This window comes from Coregonus clupeaformis, unplaced genomic scaffold (genome assembly GCF_020615455.1).
Source record: "Coregonus clupeaformis isolate EN_2021a unplaced genomic scaffold, ASM2061545v1 scaf1960, whole genome shotgun sequence".
In the NCBI taxonomy this organism is placed as follows: Eukaryota; Metazoa; Chordata; class Actinopteri; order Salmoniformes; family Salmonidae; genus Coregonus; species Coregonus clupeaformis.
In genome coordinates, this window is record NW_025535414.1 from 14,124 (window position 1) to 27,699 (window position 13,576).

General features: G+C 42.2%; 1 long non-coding RNA gene and 1 pseudogene across 1 annotated transcript; both read right to left on the reverse strand.

Annotated features, from left to right (window-relative positions):
• Positions 1-1,137: 1,137 nt before the first annotated feature.
• Positions 1,138-10,428, reverse strand: LOC121560191 (annotated as a pseudogene).
• A 2,052-nt stretch (positions 10,429-12,480) lies between these two features.
• Positions 12,481-13,134, reverse strand: LOC123487985. Its single transcript, XR_006659927.1, has 4 exons — positions 13,101-13,134; positions 12,926-12,989; positions 12,758-12,804; positions 12,481-12,539 (listed from the first exon to the last, which is right to left on the reverse strand). It is a non-coding gene; the product is annotated as an uncharacterized LOC123487985 (long non-coding RNA).
• Between the last annotated feature and the right edge of the window lie 442 nt (positions 13,135-13,576).

Consider the following 13,576-nt stretch of genomic DNA (forward strand, 5'->3'; position numbering starts at 1 on the left):
ACAACTGCGCATGTGCGAAAATAAAGAAAGGGCATTTTCCCGCGTTCTGGTTGAAACACCAACGATGAACATGTGTGTTTATTCCTCCGTTAAGTAAGCCGGTATTCCTGTCCTGAAGATGACAGCACCAACAAACACCCTCACTGTTTATGCACTCAAAAGGGACCATGCTAAAATCATGTCCCGCGCTTTTCCTCAACTGGGAATTCGTTTTTTCTACAAAACTCTCCAGTTCAGTTCTTCTTCATTCAGTTATTTTTCAGAAAATTATTCTTAAATGTTTTTTTACCATATTGCACCATCAACAGAATTCTTTCAAATATTTAGCCTACTTACAGGGAGCTCTTGTCTCCCGTGACTATTTTCCCTCTTATGTAATACTGTAAATGTGGTGTATATAACTTGCCAGCTCTGCAAAGGATGGTTAAAGAATGATACCACCCTGACATTTGCATGTCTGTAGCCTACCCCTGGAAAAAAAGAGATACATGGAGTAGACATGTTTTAAATGCAAACTTCTTTACCTTCTTAGGTGTTCTGGTAGAATTGACTTTGAATGTTGTTAATGGCAAAATCTAGAACCCAGAAGTCTAGAATCTAGAACACACATCAGACACAGTTTATCATACTTTATTTTGTAGGGGAACCACAGGTACTTTAAAAGAAGGTTATACAGAGCTGTACATAGGAGAGCAGTATTCACAGAAATGATAGCCATGTCTTCTCCCAAAGTTTAAATACTATTCTTTAATTCTCTATAATATTTTTTATAATAATGATACAATAAAGCTTGTGTAACTGGTCCTGCAGCTTTTTCGTATGTTGTCGATGATGTCATTGTTGTGTTACAGGGCTCATTTTTTTCTCCAAAAAAGGAAAATTAAAGAGTTATGATTTCTAACACATAACAGGCACAGACTGCCATCCTGCGTATGATGGTGTATGTATGATGACGCCCAATTCACTCATCAAAAGAGAGACTGAAAGACAGAGGGATAGATAGACAGAAAGAGACAAAGAGAGAGAGAGATGTGCCCGTTTGAATACTTCAGAAATGCTTCCTTCCTTGAAGTAATCACTGATCTTATTTGGTTGGGCCAGTCAGAGTAATAAGACCGTCACCTTGCTTTCCACCTGTCCAATCACCAATGGATCTGTGCTTACCTGAAGAAAGGATGCATCTCTTCAGTATGCGAACAGAGACAGATAAGCTTGATGTTGGAGAGTGGTCAGTAACAGTTGGAGAACGGGCATCAGTTCATAGTAAGGTTGCTGGGGGGTTGGATGTTGAATTTCGGACCCCCTGGTTGAGACCCCCTCTTCCGCTGCCCTGACCCCCAATCCCTGATCTTTGACCTCCAGGTGGGTCACTTCCAGAGCTGTGTGCTGAGTGTCTGACCGGAGGGTGAAGCGGCAGCCTCCCATGGTGGAGGCAGGCTGACCAAGGCCATGCCCCCCGGCACCGTTCAGACTCATCCCTGACATCTGCTGGTTCATCTGGGGAAGAAAGAGAGAGACCAGTAGTAAGGTAAAGGTGTCAGGGTCAGGGAAACACAATATTGCCTAATTCAAAATCAAACCCCTTACCCCAATGCATCTATATCGATCTCAGAAAATTTGATAGTTATGGCAATATGGTAACATTACCTAATTAAGTTAACTCCCAAAGATACTGATCTTGTATTCTCATTAAACCATCTTATACTTCAAATGCAAAGCTTACTCCTAGGGGAAAAACCCCAATATGCCAAAGAACGAGACAACAAAATAACTACCATACCTGTCCCATGTTCCACTGGCCCTGCTGCCCAGGCTGGACGGCTACATCCCCTGCATGCCCTGGGCGGGCACCATACCAGCGGGCATCCCCCCTGGGGTACCCCCCATCATCCTCGGAGCCATGCCAACCATCCCGGCCGCAGGCGCTTGTCCCATGAAACCGTTGGGCATCGTCATGCCAACCATCATGCCTGTGTTGGGTCCCATCATGGCGGCTCCGCTCTGAGCCATCATGGCACCCATGACGGTGGTGGGGGGCATGCCCGTGCCCATGCCAGGAAAGGCCTGGTAGCCAGTGGGGACCTGCTGCTGGGGGATGCCTACTGGAAACTGCATCTGGGCGGGGTTCATGTATATACCAGCTGGAGTGGAGAAAGAGAGGAGAAATACTGAGAACAGGGTTGCACAGTTTGTCTTTCTTTCAAAATAAAACGTTCTGTTAACCTTTATGACGGCTTGCCACAGATAAACTGAGAGAGTGGGAAAGTGACTGAACAACTTGGTTGGTGACTTGCTACTTTAGAAGTGTTTGGTATTTACACTATATAGCCCAGAGCCAGTTGGGGACCATTTCCAACCTCTGTGTTATTGGTTGGTGTGTGTGTGTGTGTGTGTGTGTGTGCATGCACTTGTGTTTGCGTGCACATGCCCAAAATGATGCATGACAGAGCGACCATTTTACTGGCATATGCGCCTAAATATTTTGCTGTGCGACCTGGAATATTAATTTAGGAGCACAAGTGCGCCTGGATTTTAAAAAAATTCCCCCAGATGATAATTGTTGTAATGATTACTTCACTGTACCGAAGCCCCTGAGTGCCATGGAGAATACACTGAGCACAGATTCATTACTATAAAGAAATGGCTTGTTAACCTCATATTTGTCATTGTGCTCCTAAATGTCTTTGTGTGCTCCTACATTTTTCAACTTAGGCGCACATGTGCTCCTTGTAAAAAAGGTCAGTGTAGAGCCCTGCATGAGTGTACAGTATGTGCATGTGTACGCTTGTCTGTATTTCTCCTTACCAGGCGGGGCCTGCTGGTGCTGGGGCATCTGAGGCATACTGGTGTTCCCATACAGGGACAGGATGGAGTCCTTGGAGAGGTGTTTCTTGGCCCCGGTGTCCTCCCCCTTAATGCCAACTCCACCACCAGTCTCACTGAACAGGTCCAGGTCTCCCTGGGTAGAGCCTGAGGATGGGGTTGCTGCTGGGGGTTGTGTTGGGGTGCTGGCTGGGGGTACTGGAGCTAGCCTGGAAGAAGGGAAGCAAAAACTGTAAGAACTACGTAAGAAAAGTCGCTAACCATATTCAGTCTCTTGATCTTCAAACTTCTCTCACGCTAACATGCACTGGCCTGCATGCATGGATGGATATATATATATATACAGTTGAAGTCTGAAGTTTACATACACTTAGGTTGGAGTCATTAAAACTTGTTTTTCAACCACTCCACAAATTTCTTCTTAACAAACTATAGTTTTGGCAAGTAGGTTAGGACATCTACTTTGTGCATGACACAAGTCATTTTTCCAACAATTGTTTACAGACAGATTATTTCACTTATAATTCACTGTATCACAATTCCAGTGGGTCAGAAGTTTACATACACTAAGTTGACTGTGCCTTTAAACAGCTTGGAAAATTCCAGAAAATTATGTCATGGCTTTAGAAGCTTCTGATAGGCTAATTGACATCATTTACGTCAACTGGAGGTGTACCTGTGGATGTATTTCAAGGCCTACCTTCAAACTCAGTGCCTCTTTGCTTGACATCATGGGAAAATCAAAAGAAAATCAGCCAAGACCTCAGAAAAAAATTGTAGACCTCCACAAGTCTGGTTCATCCTTGGGAGCAATTTCCAAACGCCTGAAAGTACCACGTTCATCTGTACAAACAATAGTATGCAAGTATAAACACCATGGGACCACGCAGCCGTCATACTGCTCTCCAGGAAAGTAGGCGTTCTGTCTCCTAAAGATGAACATACTTTGGTGCGAAAAGTGCAAATCAATCCCAGAACAACAGCAAAGGACCTTGTGAAGATGCTGGAGGAAACAGGTACAAAAGTATCTATATCCACAGTAAAACAAGTCCTATATCGACATAACCTGAAAGGCCGCTCAGCAAGGAAGATGCCACCGCTCCAAAACCACCATAAAAAAGCCAGACTACGGTTTGCAACTGCACATGGGGACAAAGATCATACTTTTTAGAGAAATGTCCTCTGGTCTGATGACACAAAAATAGAACTGTTTGGCCATGTGACCATCGTTATGTTTGGAGGAAAAATGGGGTGGCTTGCAAGCTGAAAAAACACCATCCCAACCGTGAAGCACGGGGGTGGCAGCATCATGCTGTGGGGGTGCTTTGCTGCAGGAGGGGACTGGTGCACTTCACAAAATAGATGGCATCATGAGAGGAAAATGATGTGGATATTTTGAAGCAATATCTCAAGACATCAGTCAGGAAGTTAAAGCTTGGTGGCAAATGAGTCTCCCCAATGACAAACTTCCATTTGGGCAAAATGCTGTGGCAAAATGGCTTAGAGAACAAAGTCAAGGTATTGGAGTGGCCATTGCAAAGCCCTGACCTCAATCCTACAGAACATGTGGACAGAACTGAAAACGTGTGCGAGCAAGGAGTGGGCCTACAAACCTGACTCAGTTACACCAGCTCCGTCCCAGGAGGAATGGGCCAAAATTCACCCAACTTATTGTGGGAAGCTTGTGGAAGGCTACCCAAACGTTTAACCCAGGTTAAACAATTTAAAGGCAATGCTACCAAATACTAATTGAGTGTATGTAAACTTCTGACCAACTGGGAATGTGATGAAATAAATAAAAGCTGAAATAAATCACTCTACCATTATTCTGAAATGTCACATTCTTAAAATAAAGTGGTGATCTTAACTGACCTAAAACAGGGAATTTTTTATAGGATTAAATGTCAGGAATTGTGAAAAACTGAGTTTAAATGTATTTGGCTAAGATGTAAACTTCCGACTTCAACTGTATATATATTTTTTTCTTCCACTGGTCCTCCATTGGGAAACGAACGCACAACCTTGGCGGTGCAAGCGACATGCTCTATCAACTGAGCCTCATTGAGATGTAGACATATAGGTAATATGTTGTGCATGTACAGAGAGGGAAAAAAGTATTTGATCCCCTGCTGATTTTGTACGTTTGCCCACTGACAAGACATGACCAGTCTATAATTTTAATGGTAGGTTTATTTGAACAGTGAGAGACAGAATAACAACAAAAAAAATCCAGAAAAACGCATGTCAAAAATGGTATAAATTGATTTGCATTTCAATGAGGGAAATAAGTATTTGACCCCTCTGCAAAACATGACTTAGTACTTGGTGGCAAAACCCTTGTTGGCAATCACAGAGGTCAGACGTTTCTTGTAGTTGGCCACAAGGTTTGCACACATCTCAGGAGGGATTTTGTCCCACTCCCTCTTTGCAGATCTTCTCCAAGTTATTAAGGTTTTGAGGCTGACGTTTGGCAAGTCGAAACCTTCAGCTCCCTCCACAGATTTTCTACGGGATTAAGGTCTGGAGACTGGCTAGGCCACTCCAGGACCTTAATGTGCTTCTTCTTGAGCCACTCCTTTGTTGCCTTGGCGTGTATTTTGGGTCATTGTCATGCTGGAATACCCATCCACGACCCATTTTCAATGCCCTGGCTGAGGGAAGGAGGTTCTCACTCAAGATTTGAGCCGGTACATGGCCCCGTCCATCGTCCCTTTGATGCAGTGAAGTTGTCCTGTCCCCTTAGCAGAAAATCACCCCTAAAGCATAATGTTTCCACCTCCCATGTTTGACGGTGGGGATGGTGTTCTTGGGGTCATAGGCAGCATTCCTCCTCCTCCAAACACGGCAAGTTGAGTTGATGCCAAAGAGCTTGATTTTGGTCTCATCTGACCACAACACTTTCTACCCGGTTCTTCTCTGAATAATTCAGATGTTCATTGGCAAACTTCAGACGGGCCTGTATATGTGCTTTCTTGAGCAGGGGGGACCATGCGGGCGCTGCAGGATTTCAGCCCTTCATGGCGTAGTGTGTTACTAATTGTTTTCTTGGTGACTATGGTCCCAGGTGCCTTGAGATCATTGACAAGATCCTCCTGTGTAGTTCTGGGCTGATTCCTCACCGTTCTCATGATCATTGCAACTCCACGAGGTGAGATCTTGCATGGAGCCCCAGGCCGAGGGAGATTGACAGTTCTTTTGTGTTTTTTCCATTTGCGAATAATCGCACCAACTGTTGTCACCTTCTCACCAAGCTGCTTGACGATGGTCTTGTAGCCCATTCCTGCCTTGTGCAGGTCTACAATATTGTCCCTGACATCCTTGGAGAGCTCTTTGGCCTTGGCCATGGTGGAGAGTTTGGAATCTGATTGATTGCTTTGTGGACAGGTGTCTTTTATATAGGTAACAAGCTGAGATTAGGAGCACTCCCTTTAAGAGTATGCTCCTAATCTCAGCTCGTTACCTGTATAAAAGACACCTGGGAGCCAGAAATCTTTCTGATTGAGGGGGGTCAAATACTTATTTCTCTCATTAAAATGCAAATCAATTTATAAAATTTTTTGATGCGTTTTTCTGGATTTTAAGTTGTTGTTATTCTGTCTCTCACTGTTCAAATAAACCTACCATTAAAATTATAGACTGATCATTTCTTTATCCAGTGGGCAAACGTACAAAATCAGCAGGGGATCAAATACTTTTTTCCCTCACTGTAAATATACAGGTAGAGGTTCAGTATGTGTATTTATGTTTGTGGGGCTGGGTGTCCATAGGGACCAGGGAAGTAGTGAGGTCATCAGATTGTGTTACCTGAGAGAACTAAGCAGCAGCATTAGATGAGGGAGGGGTTGGACACCATGGGGCCGAAGATATCCGAGTACGCTGCTTGCTGTGCTAGCAGCACTACCATTGTTAGCAGGGGCCGCCGTTGGAGCATCTAGAGAGAGGGAGAGAGTTAAAAAAACTGAGAGAAGTCTAAAACAGGTTATACAGGGGAGGACAAAATGTACATAAGAAGAATGTGTATTGTTCAGGACTCAGCATGTCTGAATAACTGACTGGTTTACTGTCAGTAGGGTTGTATTCAATAGGCACCAAACGAAAGGAAACGGGCTGAAACCAGGAAGGACTACCTGAACTTGTCCAATATGAAACTCTAATTTTCGTTTTTCTGCCACAAACATTTTTGCTAATGAATACAACTCCTGAATATGACCATTTGCTAATGAATTCGACCCTGGTTGACTGGAAAACTGATTGGTTTGGTCTTACCAAGGCCAAGTAGGTTGACGGGAGGTTCTGCAATCTTCACAGGACTGGCTTTGGGGGCTTGCCGGGTCTCTTCACTCTTCAGAGGTGAGGAGTCCAATAGAAAAGGGGCATAATGATTGTGAAAAAATAATAATGTAGTCTTGAAGTAACGTGTTAAGCTTTTTCCAGACTAATGGCTAAATATGGAGGGCTTCGGTTGAGGACATAGATTTAGTTCATAATGAAACAAAGATCCTGAGGTTTACTTCTCATTAGACATGTGAGGGATATTTCAAACCCTCAGAGGTCAAGCCCTCTTAGAGGTCAAAGGTTAGTTGCATCATCAGCCTTGGGTTACTTGACCACATTCAATGTATTGCTCAATGCTTTGTCTAGGAACAAACATGCCGGGAGCTACGACACCCAGCACTCTAACCCTAACCCCCAAGGATGATCTACTTTTCACCAAGACATCAAATGTATCAACACGTCAAAGTAACTACACAGTGAGATGCACCACAACAAATCCATTTGCTGGACATGGTGACCATGGACATTTGTAAATAGTTATATTAAGTACTAGTATAATGCCGGACCTGTTAACAGTCATGTTTTCCCATACAGTTTGCCATACTAGACTGTTAAATGGCGCATTTCTACTTTTTGTAGAAAAAAATTGATAAAGTCTAAGTTCTACCCGGTGACATAATAAAAAGTTTAAACATTTAAAAAACAAACACTATGAGATTGGTGACATGGGAGCAGAGAAAATACCCCCTCTCTCTGGCTAGAAACATGTTTGCAAGTTTTGAAAATCACAGTTTTCTTACTTTTAATCCTACCCTGTAATGTTACAGCTAAGCATTTTTCTTATCTTTTTAACCACAGATCATAGAAATGTGCCATTTCCACATATGTAGACAATGGTGTGGTGCCGGAGAATGAATATGAGGTTGAAAAGTGGTGGAATTGCCCTTTAAGTCTGCTCCCATTAAACAACTAAAACCCATTTGTTATGGAATGCGTCGGTAGAGTAAACCATAAACCCCCAAAACCCAAAAAAAAAAAAAAATAGTGGGGGGTTAGGGTGATTCATCTAAAAAAAAAGCATATTATGGTCTGGCTTGACCGCTATAGAATGGAGTGTCATGATGAGTGGAACAGTTGTAATGAAAATAAATCTATAATGCTGACTGCAAAGCTCAAAAGAGACAAACAGGAGTACAGTGTGATTGCCGAAAAAAATGAATATGGGTTGGGTTGAGACAGATATCTTATGAGTCTAAATATGTATCCATTCAAAAACCACCAGTACCTTGGCATTATATGACAGCTTGGTTCCTCTATCAGTTTCCTTCTCTCTCTTGGTCTCCTTGTCTTTTGGCTGTATAGGAACATCATAAGAGGAAATTAGAAAAAAGCAATGGAGGGAAGTGAGATATAGGCCTAATCTTGTTTGAATAATGTTCCAAAATGTTTAGGCCATATCCACAATAACAGTAACCCAGCAGCACCATAACCACCTGTGAAATAGATGCTAGCATTGGCTTGTGAAACTACCTCAACTGGACACAGAGACATACATATGGTATCCAGAGTTCATCTGACTCTGGGGAAGTAGATAAAGGGCCTCATTGCCAAAATCCCAAAGTATCCCTTTAACCTAACACATAACAAGCAACACTTTGGAGAATCTATACAAATAAGACAGTGTTACACATTCTAGCACTATCCGCCAAGCCAGTTTGAGTGTGGTGTCAGAGGAGGTTACATACGCTGCCTCCATTGGTCACATTCTTGCTGTAGTATTTCTTCTTCTCATACTTGTCCCTGATGAAGAACTCCACTGCTCTGGGGTCAGGGGTTAAAAAAAATTAGCAATATTATAAAGAAGGGTTAAGTATCTGTGTTATGGGAAGCTTTTTGGGAACCACAGTGTGTGTGTGTGTGTGTGTGTGTAGAGAGAGAGACTGTGTGTGGTGTGTGTGTGTGTGTGTGTGTGTGTGTGTGTGTGTGTGTGTGTGTGTGTGTGTGTGTGTGTGTGGTTGTAAGGATACTGGTCTGTCTGGGGCCTTCTGTAGTTGTCTGAAGGTTGGCCTCATAAAGCTGCCTGGACTTGGAGTTGCCCATATCTACTATGCTCTGTGAGACAAGAGGAGAGATAGAGAGAAATGAGGGGTGGAGGGTGGATAGTGAAACAGAGGAGGGACATGATAAGTATGGGTTAATAAGGCAACTTTGTATTCGGACAGTAGGATATACAAGAAAGAGAGGTGTCAGTGTCAATAAATATAGGTCAATATATGACATCCCAAATGTCCAATTTATGAATATTATAAATCTTGGACATTGGCTAGTTACCTGTATTTGTGCTACTGTCCATTGGTCAGGTTGACAGATTTTACCCGTGATATGTGTACCCCAAGATTCCTGTGGATGCCAGCACATCGGATACAGATAAACACTCCCAGGTTCCATGATGCCCATCTTGGACCTGGCAGGCAGAGACAGCGTCGTACTCGTTAGTGCACATCGAAGCTAAATGTTTTGCAACAGAACAAGTTCAGGTAGTCCCTCCCGGTTTCAGTCCGTTCTCTTCTGTTAGGTGTCTAATGATCACGACCCAGGTAAGGGAAGATTCACTTATCAAAACATGTCTGTACCTGTGGGGCAGGTGTCACAACAGGACTTCAGATTGGCATGTCTTCCCTGTGTATTATTTTAGAGTGACATGTTTTGACATTTAGGGATAGTTTCCCAGTGGTGACTTTCATGGTGCAAAGGTGTAGAAACTTGCATTTACATGTATGACTAAAGTTTGGATCATGGGGTGTGGTGGGAGACAAAATGCTACCTAGCATAGCTTTGCAAGCTAGCTAGCCTAGTTGCTACCGGCTAAATGCTAAAGAGGAAGGAAGGTGTCAGCAGACTAGCTGCTACATACAGTTAGCATAGCATAGCTAGCTAACAACTCAGTCTGAGTCCGGCTAGACGAATAACTGAAACTGGAACAGTAATGTAACATCAAATGACACATAATTTAACGAAGTTTACATCGTGTTATATAGTTACCTTTCGCCTCACAATCGGCGCAGTATTTGTTGTCGTCCTCTCTCAGCATTTTGGACAGAATGGCTGATGCTGCTCGTTGAGTTTCAGGGCCTTCTCTCTCTCTGATCGGGTCGTCATCTTTGCTGATATTCTGTTTGTTCTTTCAATAAAACTGTTTTCTACCTTGAACGTTCGTGAATTTGTAGAACTTTATGATTTAAGACCATAATCAGACAAATGGACGCCTTCGAGAGAAGTATAAAAAATACCCGGAACCGAAATTTCGTCTCCGCCCACAAGAATGCACGAACTCCTGGGAGGGGAGTGAACATGCTTAAACGGCTCTCGGGATTGGATGCTGGAGATGACGTAAACTGCTGACGCACGTCAGGGTTTCTTGTCAATGAATTTTAAGCATTTTTCAATGTGTTGTAGGTTCAGGTTCTCTTTCCTTAAGAATTTCTGTAGATATATGCAAAAATATGATACAAGTTCTTATGTACTTGAGTTATAGACTGCTGTGAATCAAGTACTGATGTATCAAGATGTTGTTTTCTGTTCTTCAGATTAGAACAAAGTGCTACAGTGAATAACGAATGTCTGTCTTTTTTGTTATGATTTTTCATTTTATTAAGAACAAATCTGACATACATTGATACATGGAAATATATACACAATAACAATTTAAGGTTTCCCCATATCCAAAGTATGCATAATCACATTGTGTTCCACGTAGCCAGAGAGAGCAACATCCATCTTTGAACATATAAAAAAACATACAAAAGGTTAATGTATTGTGAAACATACAGGAAATAACACTATAAACCAGTGACCGTATCAGGCCACTATCTCAATACATACTCATGATATTACTATACACCAAGCCTGGTCCAAGATCTGTTTGTACTGCATAACCAACACTTATGGTAGATGGCATAACAATGAGATGGCAAGACAACATAAGCATCTGGGATCAGGCTGCTATACAGCTGACCAAACTGGATCCAAAATGTCTGACCAGTTCCTGTTAATAAAAAGGTTTCCAGGCGGATCTTGAAACAGTCCTCTGGGTGTCTCAGTGCAATGCCGTAGCGCAGCAGCATCTCTGTGTGGGGCCAGAACGTCTCGTCTATCAATATGTAGGGATCGTGAGGCGTCTCCAAAGTCTTGTTCATCAGCAGCTGCACGATTTTAACAATGGAAGATAAGGTTTAAGATTAAGATAAGGGGTTTAAGATGACAATTGATGTTGTTGTTCGAATTAGAGCAATAGGTGAGTAGGGGTTGTTTTTATGCCATTTGTTGTACTGTGATCAAGTTGATCTACATTACAAAGAGATGTGAGTGTAATGTAAGTGTAAAATATAGATGGTCATATAAAGCTAGACTATAAAGCTGCTACTGGCTCAAGCATGTAGCAATAAAGTAATACAAAATTAAAACAGAGCACCGGGTTGAATAATAAAACACAAACAATGCATGCGAACAGAGACTTACCTCCAGGATTTCATTGAGCGAAATTAGATTCTCGTTCAGCTCTTGAGGAATGTTCTGAAAATGGACACAAAAATCATGCCATCTAGGCTGGTCCCAGATCTGTTTGTGCTCTCTTGCCCAACAGACATGAAGGTTGGCTACACAGCACAAACAGATCTGAGACGAGGCTAGATGCCACTGTAGAAAACAATATGGGACCATTGAGGAACCCCTCCATCAGTGCCACATAATACATCACTCGGACTACCACCTTTTCTTCTTGTTAGCGTTGGTCTCTTGTGTAGGAAGTGGAAGTGTTCCTCCAGTACATCTGCAGGGTCTCCATCAGTCTGTCCTGGTAATCCTTCATCTTCTGGATCTTCTTCTTGGTGTCCTGCAACACACTGAACGACAGCAGCACTTCCATATTAAACTCAGGATCGTTTTCAATGTGTTGGTTTATGTGTAATTTTCTATTATTCAGGGTCATATTCATAGGCAGGAAACCGAAGAAAACACTCCAAAATGTAGTGAAATGGGGAGGTACAATCTGAACTTGTCCAATAAAAAACATTTGTTTTTCTTTACCATTGTAAAATGTTAAATTTACAGTGTGCCCTAACAAACATGGCCCAGTTGTTGTCAATTACCTGTGTTCTGATAACCTTTCGTTTTCCAGTCGCTGTTTGACCACATGTTCAGTGCCTGCCCTCAACACTTCCTTCTTTTCCTCCAACCACTTCTGTTCACTGAAACAGGAACACAGATCTATACTGTAAAATCTACTGTCTCCCCTATCAACATTCAAAGGGTTGGAGATTTAGAATAACAATCTAAAAGACAATCACATTCAAACAATACTTTTTAAAGTCTCTCTCAGAGTGTTCTCTCTTGGCTTGTGAGCAGGAGAGGACCAACTCCAGTTGTGAATTCAGCTTCTGTAACTGTGGAAGTAGGGAAATAATAGTTTTTTAAATAAACTTGTTGAACATGAATATGGTTAGTTTTCATAAGCATAAGGCTCTGTATAACTGTAAAATAGCGTTTGATATCTGAAATACCTATATTAAAGGTAACTGCATAGAAATATATTATTGATATTTTTGAAAAATTTCCAATAGTAACTACTACTGTGGAAGACAACATCCACATGTCAATTTACCTCCTCTGCTCCAACGGCGAGTAACACCTCAGGATTTGTGGACAACACTATGGATAGAAAGTAAACCACATTCTGATGTTACATATGCTTATGTTTCAGTCATACAGTTATTTACACAATCAATGAGTTATAAAGGAATTATATTCAGAGTAGAAACCAGACACTCACGTTCTGGCTGTATTGTCTGCCACTGCTTCAGCTCAGCTGCTACAGCTGTCAATCTATTCACAGACTGTTGGACAAATAACAGATATGCAGCAGATAAGGCAAGATAATGTAAAAAGTACATGCACACATACTAATGCTTTCCCATTCAGCTATAGGAAATAGGGCAATCTCTGACCTGTTCTTGTGGGTTTTCATCCGAGTCTGGCTCTAGAATGATCTCGTTCTGAAGCTGAAAAACAAACAGAATATACAATTTTAACATTAACACAATAATATCACATCATCCAAAGGTGTCTGTGCAGAACCAAGCTGTCATTGTAAACAGATCAGAACCAGTACCATCTGCAGCTGGGCAAACTGCTCTTCACACTCATTCAACAGTTCTGCCTGTGCAGCCTCCGAGCACTCTGTGTGAAAGGAATGGCGGTGGTGCTGGAGTATCCTGGACCTCTGACTCTGTGTCCAGTGGCTGTCCCTGAGACAAAAATGTCAGAATTGGGACATGCATGTTGAATGGATAAATTATTGCACTTTACAAAGGCTCAGATTTGGCTACCGTACTTACATTCTCCTGTTGTAATTCGTTGGAACTCTGAAATCAGGAAATTCTCAATATTGTTATCAACAAGTGGGTAACTAGTTAGCTCTGGT